General features: G+C 41.8%; 1 pseudogene; it reads right to left on the reverse strand.

Moving 5' to 3' along the window:
- LOC124260500 overlaps positions 1-12,871 on the reverse strand; it is a 72,549-nt pseudogene that overhangs the window by 24,103 nt on the left and 35,575 nt on the right.

Here is a 12,871-nt window from a genome sequence, read left to right on the forward strand (position 1 = left end):
TCTTACCTTTAGGGAAGTGTATATGTATGGGTGACATCTTACCCTTTATGGGGAATCCACCTATATGTATATGCATGGGTGACATCTTACCTTTAGGGAAGTGTATATGTATGGGTGACATCTTACCTTTAGGGAAGTGTATATGTATGGGTGACATCTTACCTTTAGGGAAGTGTATATGTATGGGTGACATCTTACCTTTAGGGAAGTGTATATGTATGGGTGACATCTTACCTTTAGGGAAGTGTATATGTATGGGTGACATCTTACCTTTAGGGAAGTGTATATGTATGGGTGACATCTTACCTTTAGGGAAGTGTATATGTATGGCTGACATCTTACCTTTAGGGAAGTGTATAATGTATGGCTGACATCTTACCTTTAGGGAAGTGTATATGTATGGGTGACATCTTACCTTTAGGGAAGTGTATATGTATGGGTGACATCTTACCTTTAGGGAAGTGTATATGTATGGGTGACATCTTACCTTTAGGGAAGTGTATATGTATGGGTGACATCTTACCTTTAGGGAAGTGTATATGTATGGGTGACATCTTACCTTTAGGGAAGTGTATATGTATGGGTGACATCTTACCTTTAGGGAAGTGTATATGTATGGGTGACATCTTACCTTTAGGGAAGTGTATAATGTATGGCTGACATCTTACCTTTAGGGAAGTGTATATGTATGTATGGTGACATCTTACCTTTAGGGAAGTGTATAATGTATGGCTGACATCTTACCTTTAGGGAAGTGTATATGTATGGGTGACATCTTACCTTTAGGGAAGTGTATAATGTATGGCTGACATCTTACCTTTAGGGAAGTGTATATGTATGGCTGACATCTTACCTTTAGGGAAGTGTATAATGTATGGCTGACATCTTACCTTTAGGGAAGTGTATAATGTATGGCTGACATCTTACCTTTAGGGAAGTGTATATGTATGGGTGACATCTTACCTTTAGGGAAGTGTATATGTATGGGTGACATCTTACCTTTAGGGAAGTGTATATGTATGGGTGACATCTTACCTTTAGGGAAGTGTATATGTATGGGTGACATCTTACCTTTAGGGAAGTGTATATGTATGGGTGACATCTTACCTTTAGGGAAGTGTATATGTATGGCTGACATCTTACCTTTAGGGAAGTGTATATGTATGGCTGACATCTTACCTTTAGGGAAGTGTATAATGTATGGGTGACATCTTACCTTTAGGGAAGTGTATATGTATGGGTGACATCTTACCTTTAGGGAAGTGTATATGTATGGCTGACATCTTACCTTTAGGGAAGTGTATATGTATGGCTGACATCTTACCTTTAGGGAAGTGTATAATGTATGGGTGACATCTTACCTTTAGGGAAGTGTATAATGTATGGCTGACATCTTACCTTTTAGGGAAGTGTATATGTATGGGTGACATCTTACCTTTAGGGAAGTGTATATGTATGGCTGACATCTTACCTTTAGGGAAGTGTATATGTATGGGTGACATCTTACCTTTAGGGAAGTGTATATGTATGGGTGACATCTTACCTTTAGGGAAGTGTATATGTATGGGTGACATCTTACCTTTAGGGAAGTGTATATGTATGGGTGACATCTTACCTTTAGGGAAGTGTATAATGTATGGCTGACATCTTACCTTTAGGGAAGTGTATAATGTATGGCTGACATCTTACCTTTAGGGAAGTGTATATGTATGGGTGACATCTTACCTTTAGGGAAGTGTATAATGTATGGCTGACATCTTACCTTTAGGGAAGTGTATAATGTATGGCTGACATCTTACCTTTAGGGAAGTGTATATGTATGGGTGACATCTTACCTTTAGGGAAGTGTATAATGTATGGCTGACATCTTACCTTTAGGGAAGTGTATATGTATGGGTGACATCTTACCTTTAGGGAAGTGTATAATGTATGGCTGACATCTTACCTTTAGGGAAGTGTATAATGTATGGCTGACATCTTACCTTTAGGGAAGTGTATATGTATGGGTGACATCTTACCTTTAGGGAAGTGTATAATGTATAGCTGACATCTTACCTTTAGGGAAGTGTATATATGTATGGGTGACATCTTACCTTTAGGGAAGTGTATAATGTATGGCTGACATCTTACCTTTAGGGAAGTGTATAATGTATGGCTGACATCTTACCTTTAGGGAAGTGTATAATGTATGGCTGACATCTTACCTTTAGGGAAGTGTATATGTAGGGTGACATCTTACCTTTAGGGAAGTGTATAATGTATGGCTGACATCTTACCTTTAGGGAAGTGTATATGTATGGGTGACATCTTACCTTTAGGGAAGTGTATAATGTATGGCTGACATCTTACCTTTAGGGAAGTGTATAATGTATGGCTGACATCTTACCTTTAGGGAAGTGTATATGTATGGGTGACATCTTACCTTTAGGGAAGTGTATAATGTATGGCTGACATCTTACCTTTAGGGAAGTGTATATGTATGGGTGACATCTTACCTTTAGGGAAGTGTATAATGTATGGCTGACATCTTACCTTTAGGGAAGTGTATATGTATGGGTGACATCTTACCTTTAGGGAAGTGTATAATGTATGGCTGACATCTTACCTTTAGGGAAGTGTATAATGTATGGCTGACATCTTACCTTTAGGGAAGTGTATATGTATGGGTGACATCTTACCTTTAGGGAAGTGTATATGTAGGGTGACATCTTACCTTTAGGGAAGTGTATATGTATGGCTGACATCTTACCTTTAGGGAAGTGTATATGTATGGCTGACATCTTACCTTTAGGGAAGTGTATATGTATGGCTGACATCTTACCTTTAGGGAAGTGTATATGTATGGCTGACATCTTACCTTTAGGGAAGTGTATATGTATGGCTGACATCTTACCTTTAGGGAAGTGTATATGTATGGGTGACATCTTACCTTTAGGGAAGTGTATATGTATGGGTGATTGGCTGGTCAGGCTTTGTGACTTGGTCGATGCATGTTATCACTTCCCAAGTACTTGGTTAAACACTTATGAATCACTGGATTGTCTGGTCAAGAGTTGTTAAAGATCACCATCTAAACCTCCTAATATTGCTGAATGAGGCATTTGACAAAAAATCCCCACCGATAATGAAAAGCATTTTCTAAAGAATGTCAGACAAATATCCTGTTGATGAGTCCTGCACTCACGCTCTCTGGATCCCTGGCTGGCGCCTGATACCCCAGCTCGTACACTGCGTTTAGATGAGGAGGCACCTGTAACACAAAGCACACAGCATTTAGACAAGGTGGAGGCATCTGTAACACAGAACACAAACTGTGTTTAGATGAGAACTGGCAGGACCTGTTACACAAAGAATTTAGACAAGGTGGAGGCATCTGTAACACAAAGCACACATCATTTAGACAAGGTGGAGGCATCTGTAACACAAAGCACACATCTCCTGCATTAATAACTTTCCTACGCATTGTTACCTGTATGCCTGTGCCATGGATATATATGGCAGTGCCTACCTGTGGTGTGAGCAGCCTGTGAGATTAGCCATGGACAGCTGTGGCAGTGCCTACCTGTGGTGTGAACAGCCTGTGACAGGGTGGAGGATTGGTCGTGATGCTTCAGGAAGTCGATCACAGCCAGTCGGGGCATCGGTGAGGAGTCCATGCTGGTTATGAAGGAGATGATGTGACGCATGAAGCGACGTTGGGTCAACTCATACTCCTCCTGTAGATGAATATTGTCATGCTCATCAGCAGAATTAACTGTTTATCAAAACAAGATACATATCCATTCAGACACTGCTCATGATACAGACCTACCCAGACGCTGCCCATGATACAGACCCACACAGACACTGCCCACGATACAGACCCATATAGATACTACCCATGATACAGACCCATATAGATACTACCCATGATACAGACCCATATAGACACTACCCATGATACAGACCCATATAGATACTACCCATGATACAGACCCATATAGACACTACCCATGATACAGACCCATATAGTACTACCCATTATACAGACCCATATAGATACTACCCATGATACAGACCCATATAGATACTACCCATGACACAGACCCATACAGACACTGCCCATGATACAGACCCATTCAGAAACTGTACATGATACAGACCCACACAGACACTGCCCACGATACAAACCCATTCAGACACTGCCCATGATACAGACCCATTCAGAAACTGTACATGATACAGACCCACACAGACACTGCCCACGATACAAACCTATTCAGACACTGCCCATGATACAGACCCATTCAGAAACTGTACATGATACAGACCCACACAGACACTGCCCACAATACAAACCTATTCAGACACTGCTCAATGATACAGACCCATATAGACACTACCCATGATACAGACCCATATAGATACTGCCCATGATACAGACCCATTCAGAAACTGTACATGATACAGACCCATTCAGACACTGCCCATGATACAAACCCATTCAGACACTGCCCATGATACAGACCCATTCAGACACTGCCCATGATACAGACCCATCCAGACACTGTACATGATACAGACCCACCCAGACACTGTACATGATACAAACCCATTCAGACACTGCCCATGATACAAACCCATTCAGACACTGCCCATGATACAGACCCATATAGATACTACCCATGATAAAGACCCATACAGACACTGCCCATGATATAGACCCATTCTGACACTGTACTTGATACAGACCCATATAGAAACTACCCATGATACAGACCCATCCAGACACTGCCCACGATACAGACCCACCCAGACACTGCCCATGAAACAAACCCATTCAGACACTGGTCATGATACAAACCAACCAAGACACTGCGCATGATGCAGACCCATCCAGACACTGCCCATGATACACACCAATTTAGACACTGCCCATAATACAGACCCATCCAGACACTGCTCATGATACAGACCCATCCAAACACTGCCCATGATACAGACCCATCCAGACACTGCCCAAGATAGAGACCCATTCAAACACTGCCCATGATACAGACCCATCCAGACACTGCCCACGATACAAACCTATTCAGACACTGCCCATGATACAGACCCATTCAGAAACTGTACATGATACAGACCCACACAGACACTGCCCACGATACAAACCTATTCAGACACTGCTCAATGATACAGACCCATATAGACACTACCCATGATACAGACCCACACAGACACTGCCCACGATACAAACCTATTCAGACACTGCTCAATGATATAGACCCATATAGACACTACCCATGATACAGACCCATATAGATACTGCCCATGATACAGACCCATTCAGAAACTGTACATGATACAGACCCACCCAGACACTGCCCATGATACAAACCCATTCAGACACTGCCCATGATACAGACCCATCCAGACACTGCCCATGATACAGACCCATCCAGACACTGTACATGATACAGACCCACCCAGACACTGCTCATGATACAAACCCATTCAGACACTGCCCATGATACAAACCCATTCAGACACTGCCCATGATACAGACCCATATAGACACTACCCATGATACAGACCCATATAGATACTACCCATGATACAGACCCATACAGACACTGCCCATGATATAGACCCATTCTGACACTGTACTTGATACAGACCCATATAGAAACTACCCATGATACAGACCCATCCAGACACTGCCCACGATACAGACCCACCCAGACACTGCCCATGAAACAAACCCATTCAGACACTGGTCATGATACAAACCAACCAAGACACTGCGCATGATGCAGACCCATCCAGACACTGCCCATGATACACACCAATTTAGACACTGCCCATAATACAGACCCATCCAGACACTGCTCATGATACAGACCCATCCAAACACTGCCCATGATACAGACCCATCCAGACACTGCCCATGATACAGACCCATCCAGACACTGCCCATGATACAGACCCATCCAGACACTGCCCATAATGCAGACACTTTTAGACATTGCTCAATGATACAGACACTTTTAGACATTGACCATGATACAAACCCATTCAGACACTGCCCATGATACAGACCCATTCAGACACTGCCCATGATACAGACCCATCCAGACACTGGTCATGATACAGACCCATCCAGACACTGCCCATGATACAGACCCATGGAGACCCATCATACCTGGAACACCACGTTGGTCTGTTTGCAGGCCTTTTTCTGCAACTCAGACATCTCCTTCTTCACCTCTTCCTTTCTGAGGAGTGAGTCAGCCTTTATTGGGAGACGCTCTTTCACATACTCCAGGAGTGTCTCCTTGGACGTCGAGTTCTCCTTTTGGAAATACACCTTGGATGCTTTTGCCCTCTGTGCCAAGATACCAACCTGAGAGACGGGAATAAAACATACATACAATAAACCACAGTATTTATAGTCATACCTGCGTGTGGCATGGGGCAGGGGTGCACAATTCCGTCCATGCTCAGAGATGCTTACTATAGACAGTTTCCAGTCAGTGATTGTCACTTACACTTAAGGTGCTTACTTCAGACAGTTTCCAGTCAGTGTCACTTACACTTAAGGTGCTTACTTCAGACAGTTTCCAGTCAGTGTCACTTACACTTAAGGTGCTTACTTCAGACAGTTTCCAGTCAGTGTCACTTACACTTAAGGTGCTTACTTCAGACACTTTCCAGTCAGTGTCACTTACACTTAAGGTGCTTACTTCAGACAGTTTCCAGTCAGTGATTGTGACTTACACTTAAACATGCTTACCTCAGACAGTTTCCATTCATTGCCTGTACCCACCACAGCCAGCACCAGTGGCAATCCTAGGTTTAGCACCCCGAACCTCAGCTCCATCATACAGTTGTCGGACTCCACATACTGAAGAAAATGACACTGTGTAGTACAACCACACACTGTATACAAGGTCAATATGTACTACAACCACATATTGTATACAAGGGCAATATGTACTACAACCACACACTGTATACAAGGACAATATGTACTACAACCACACACTGTATACAAGGTCAATATGTACTACAACCACATATTGTATACAAGGACAATATGTACTACAACCACACACTGTATACAAGGACAATATGTACTACAACCACACATTGTATACAAGGACAATATGTACTACAATCACATATTGTATACAAGGACAATATGTACTACAACCACACACTGTATACAAGGACAATATGTACTACAACCACACACTGTATACAAGGACAATATGTACTACAACCACACACTGTATACAAGGTCAATATGTACTACAACCACATATTGTATACAAGGACAATATGTACTACAACCACACACTGTATACAAGGACAATATGTACTACAACCACACACTGTATACAAGGACACTGTGTAGTACAACCACACACTGTATACAAGGACAATATGTACTACAACCACACACTGTATACAAGGACAATATGTACTACAACCACATATTGTATACAAGGACAATATGTACTACAACCACACACTGTATACAAGGACAATATGTACTACAACCACACACTGTATACAAGGACAATATGTACTACAATCACATATTGTATACAAGGACATTATGTACTACAACCACACACTGTATACAAGGACAATATGTACTACAACCACAGACTGTATACAAGGACAATATGTACTACAATCACATATTGTATACAAGGACAATATGTACTACAACCACACACTGTATACAAGGACAATATGTACTACAGCCACACACTGTATACAAGGACAATATGTACTACAACCACACACTGTATACAAGGACAATATGTACTACAACCACACACTGTATACAAGGACACTGTGTAGTACAACCACACACTGTATACAAGGACAATATGTACTACAACCACACACTGTATACAAGGACAATATGTATGTACTACAATCACACACTGTATACAAGGACACTGTGTAGTACAACCACACACTGTACACAAGGACAATATGTACTACAACCACACACTGTACACAAGGACATTATGTACTACAACCACACACTGTATACAAGGAAACAGTGTACTACAACCACATACTGTACACAAGGAAACAGTGTACTAAAACCAAATACTGGATACAAGGAAACAGTGTACTACAACCACATGCTGGATACAAGGATAATATGTACTACAACCACACACTGTACACAAGGACACTGTGTACTACAACCACACACTGTACACAAGGACACTGTGTACTACAACCAAATATTGGATACAAGGACACTGTGTACTACAACTAAATACTGGATACAAGAACACTGTGTACTACAACCAAATACTGGATACAAGGACACTGTGTACTACAACCACACACTGTACACAAGGACAATATGTACTACAACCAAATACTGGATACAAGGACACTGTGTACTACAACCACATGCTGGATACAAGGACACTGTGTACTACAACCACATACTGTACACAAGGACACTGTGTACTACAACCACACACTGTATACAAGGACACAGTGTACTACAACCACACACTGTACACAAGGACACTGTGTACTACGACCAAATATTCGATACAAGGACACTGTGTACTACAACAAAATACTGGATACAAGGACACTGTGTACTACAACCAAATACTGGATACAAGGACACTGTGTACTACGACCAAATATTGGATACAAGGACACTGTGTACTACAACCAAATACTGGATATAAGGACACTGTGTACTACGACCAAATATTGGATACAAGGACAATATGTACTACAACCAAATACTGGATACAAGGACACTGTGTACTACAACCACATGCTGTACACAAGGACACTGTGTACTACAACCACACACTGTACACAAGGACAATATGTACTACAACCACACACTGTATACAAGGTCAATATGTACTACAACCACATATTGTATACAAGGACAATATGTACTACAACCACACACTGTATACAAGGACAATATGTACTACAACCACACACTGTATACAAGGACACTGTGTAGTACAACCACACACTGTATACAAGGACAATATGTACTACAACCACACACTGTATACAAGGACAATATGTACTACAACCACTTATTGTATACAAGGACAATATGTACTACAACCACACACTGTATACAAGGACAATATGTACTACAACCACACACTGTATACAAGGACACTGTGTAGTACAACCACACACTGTATACAAGGACAATATGTACTACAACCACACACTGTATACAAGGACAATATGTATGTACTACAATCACACACTGTATACAAGGACACTGTGTAGTACAACCACACACAGGATACAAGGACAATATGTACTACAACCACACACTGTATACAAGGACAATATGTATGTACTACAATCACACACTGTACACAAGGACACTGTGTACTACAACCACACACTGTACACAAGGACAATATGTACTACAACCACACACTGTACACAAGGACATTATGTACTACAACCACACACTGTATACAAGGAAACAGTGTACTACAACCACATACTGTACACAAGGAAACAGTGTACTAAAACCAAATACTGGATACAAGGAAACAGTGTACTACAACCACATGCTGGATACAAGGATAATATGTACTACAACCACACACTGTACACAAGGACACTGTGTACTACAACCACACACTGTACACAAGGACACTGTGTACTACAACCAAATATTGGATACAAGGACACTGTGTACTACAACTAAATACTGGATACAAGAACACTGTGTACTACAACCAAATACTGGATACAAGGACACTGTGTACTACAACCACTCACTGTACACAAGGACAATATGTACTACAACCAAATACTGGATACAAGGACACTGTGTACTACAACCACATGCTGGATACAAGGACACTGTGTACTACAACCACATACTGTACACAAGGACACTGTGTACTACAACCACACACTGTATACAAGGACACTGTGTACTACAACCACACACTGTACACAAGGACACTGTGTACTACGACCAAATATTCGATACAAGGACACTGTGTACTACAACCAAATACTGGATACAAGGACACTGTGTACTACAACCAAATACTGGATACAAGGACACTGTGTACTACGACCAAATATTGGATACAAGGACACTGTGTACTACAACCAAATACTGGATATAAGGACACTGTGTACTACGACCAAATATTGGATACAAGGACAATATGTACTACAACCAAATACTGGATACAAGGACACTGTGTACTACAACCACATGCTGTACACAAGGACACTGTGTACTACAACCACACACTGTATACAAGGACAATGTGTACTACAACCACACACTGTATACAAGGACACTGTGTACTATGACCAAATATTGGATACAAGGACACTGTGTGCTACAACCAAATACTGGATACAAGGACACTGTGTACTACAACCAAATACTGGATACAAGGACACTGTGTACTACAACCACACACTGTACACAAGGACAATATGTACTACAACCAAATACTGGGTACAAGGACACTGTGTACTACAACCAAATACTGGATACAAGGACACTGTGTACTACAACCAAATACTGAATACAAGGACACTGTGTACTACAACCAAATACTGGATACAAGGACACTGTGTACTACAACCAAATACTGGATACAAGGACAATATGTACTACAACCAAATACTGGATACAAGGACACTGTGTACTACAACCACATACTGGATACAAGGACACTGTGTACTACAACCAAATACTGGATACAAGGACACTGTGTACTACAACCAAATACTGGATACAAGGACACTGTGTACTACAACCAAATACTGGATACAAGGACAATATGTACTACAACCACATACTGGATACAAGGACACTGTGTACTACAACCAAATACTGGATACAAGGACATTGTGTACTACAACCAAATACTGGATACAAGGACAATATGTACTACAACCACATACTGGATACAAGGACACTGTGTACTACAACCACATACTGGATACAAGGACAATATGCATAACAAGCACATACTGCCAGCACTGCACCCATCCTGTGGGCTTCATCACACTACACTGTGCACTACAAGCTTATACTGCCAGCACTGCACCCATCCTGTGGGCTCCATCACACTACACTGTGCACTACAAGCACATACTGCCAGCACTGCACCCATCCTGTGGGCTTCATCACACTAGACTGTGAAAGCACTACCCAGTGCAGATCATCAGTGCATTAACGTCCATCTCGCCGACTACCATGACTTACCTCATCCGACACACAGACCACCAGAACCTTGGCATGCCGCATTCCCCGGGATATGTTTTCAAACAGGCCCTTTCCCTGTGGAGACACAACCAGTCTATAAACCACAGGACTTAGCTACCAATGTGACCTAAGTACATATGGAACCAATTAACTATGTCCAATAATACATGTAACCTAGTTACATCTGGAACCAAATTACCATTAGCTAATTATACACATGACATGCCCAGATGATTTAATTACCATGTCATGTTTACCTGTTACCTTGCAAGCTACGAGTCCTCTGTACCCATGTGACCGTGGTACTGGTGTGCCATAATTACCCATGTGACACTGGTATTTATGAGACCAAGGTACTAGCATTCTCTTATACCCCTTTAATCTGATGGAAGACCTCAGCCTTTCATCTGATGGAGGACTAAGACCTCAGCCTTTCATCTGATGGAGGGCTAAGACCTCAGCCTTTCATCTGATGGAGGACTAAGACCTCAGCCTTTCATCTGATGGAGGACTAAGACCTCAGCCTTTCATCTGATCGAGGACCAAGACCTAAACCTTTCTTGTGATGGAGGGCCAAAACCTCAGCCTTTCATCTGATGGAGGACAAGACCTCACCCTTTCATCTGATGAAGGACAGACACCTGCCCCTTTCATCTGATGAAGCACTGAGACACTGAATCAGTCGATATTGGAACATTATCCACAATGATTATAATTCTTAGAATACTACCCCTAACATTAGATTGCCTTATCTCTTGAAAGTTTCTGATCCAAAGGTGCAGCTTGAATAACATTTTTATAGACCATGGTCTTGTGCTGTCTTTCTTCCTAGTGGTCTTCCCAAGCATAGGGTCCATAGTAGCTATCTTCCTGACATAAGCCCCTGAAACTTTTCCTGGGGTACCTTAAGGAGGTTACTCTGAGATTCCTGGGGAGGGATGGACAGACCTCAAGAATGCAACTGATCATACAGCCAAGGCACGCAATTCTGAAATTCTGTAACCAATGCAAGATGAGATAATGTGGCCTTTTTCATAGGTGATGTAATTATCCTGATATACAAATGACAAATCCTGTTTCATAGATATCCTCTATCTCAAAAGATCGTAACACACTGGTAAGAACTGGATCTTTTCCAATATGAATCCCATATTTAGTATGAACAGATGCTAATGCTGATATGTAGCGAAGCATCTGCAACCATCATTGCCATTACAGAGACACCAGCTGGTCCCGATCTGATGCTCCACTGCTGGAATCGGTCCAATTTTCAGTCATGTACAGATGTTGAAGCTGATCCAGACTGCAATGGAACCATCCTGTCTTTGATGGTCTGAGAAGCAATGGTCAATGAGAAAGATGTAATGGTTGGTCTACAAGTGTGATAGTAGATCTAGCACTATGCTGGTGCCACCAAAAACATTGTCATGTGATGGGTCCTGATCTTGGCTAAGACTTATGGGATGAGTAGTCTGTGGAAAAGCATAAGCAATCACTCCCAAGATAAGCTTGAGGATCTGGATGTAATGTGGTGGTCCTGGATGTAACTCATGGTCCTGGATGTAATGTGGTGGTCCTAGCTGTAATGTGGTGGTCCCAGCTGTAATGTGG

Source organism: Haliotis rubra, unplaced genomic scaffold, assembly GCF_003918875.1.
Source record: "Haliotis rubra isolate DU_JTF1 unplaced genomic scaffold, ASM391887v1 Scf766, whole genome shotgun sequence".
NCBI classification, from domain to species: Eukaryota; Metazoa; Mollusca; class Gastropoda; order Lepetellida; family Haliotidae; genus Haliotis; species Haliotis rubra.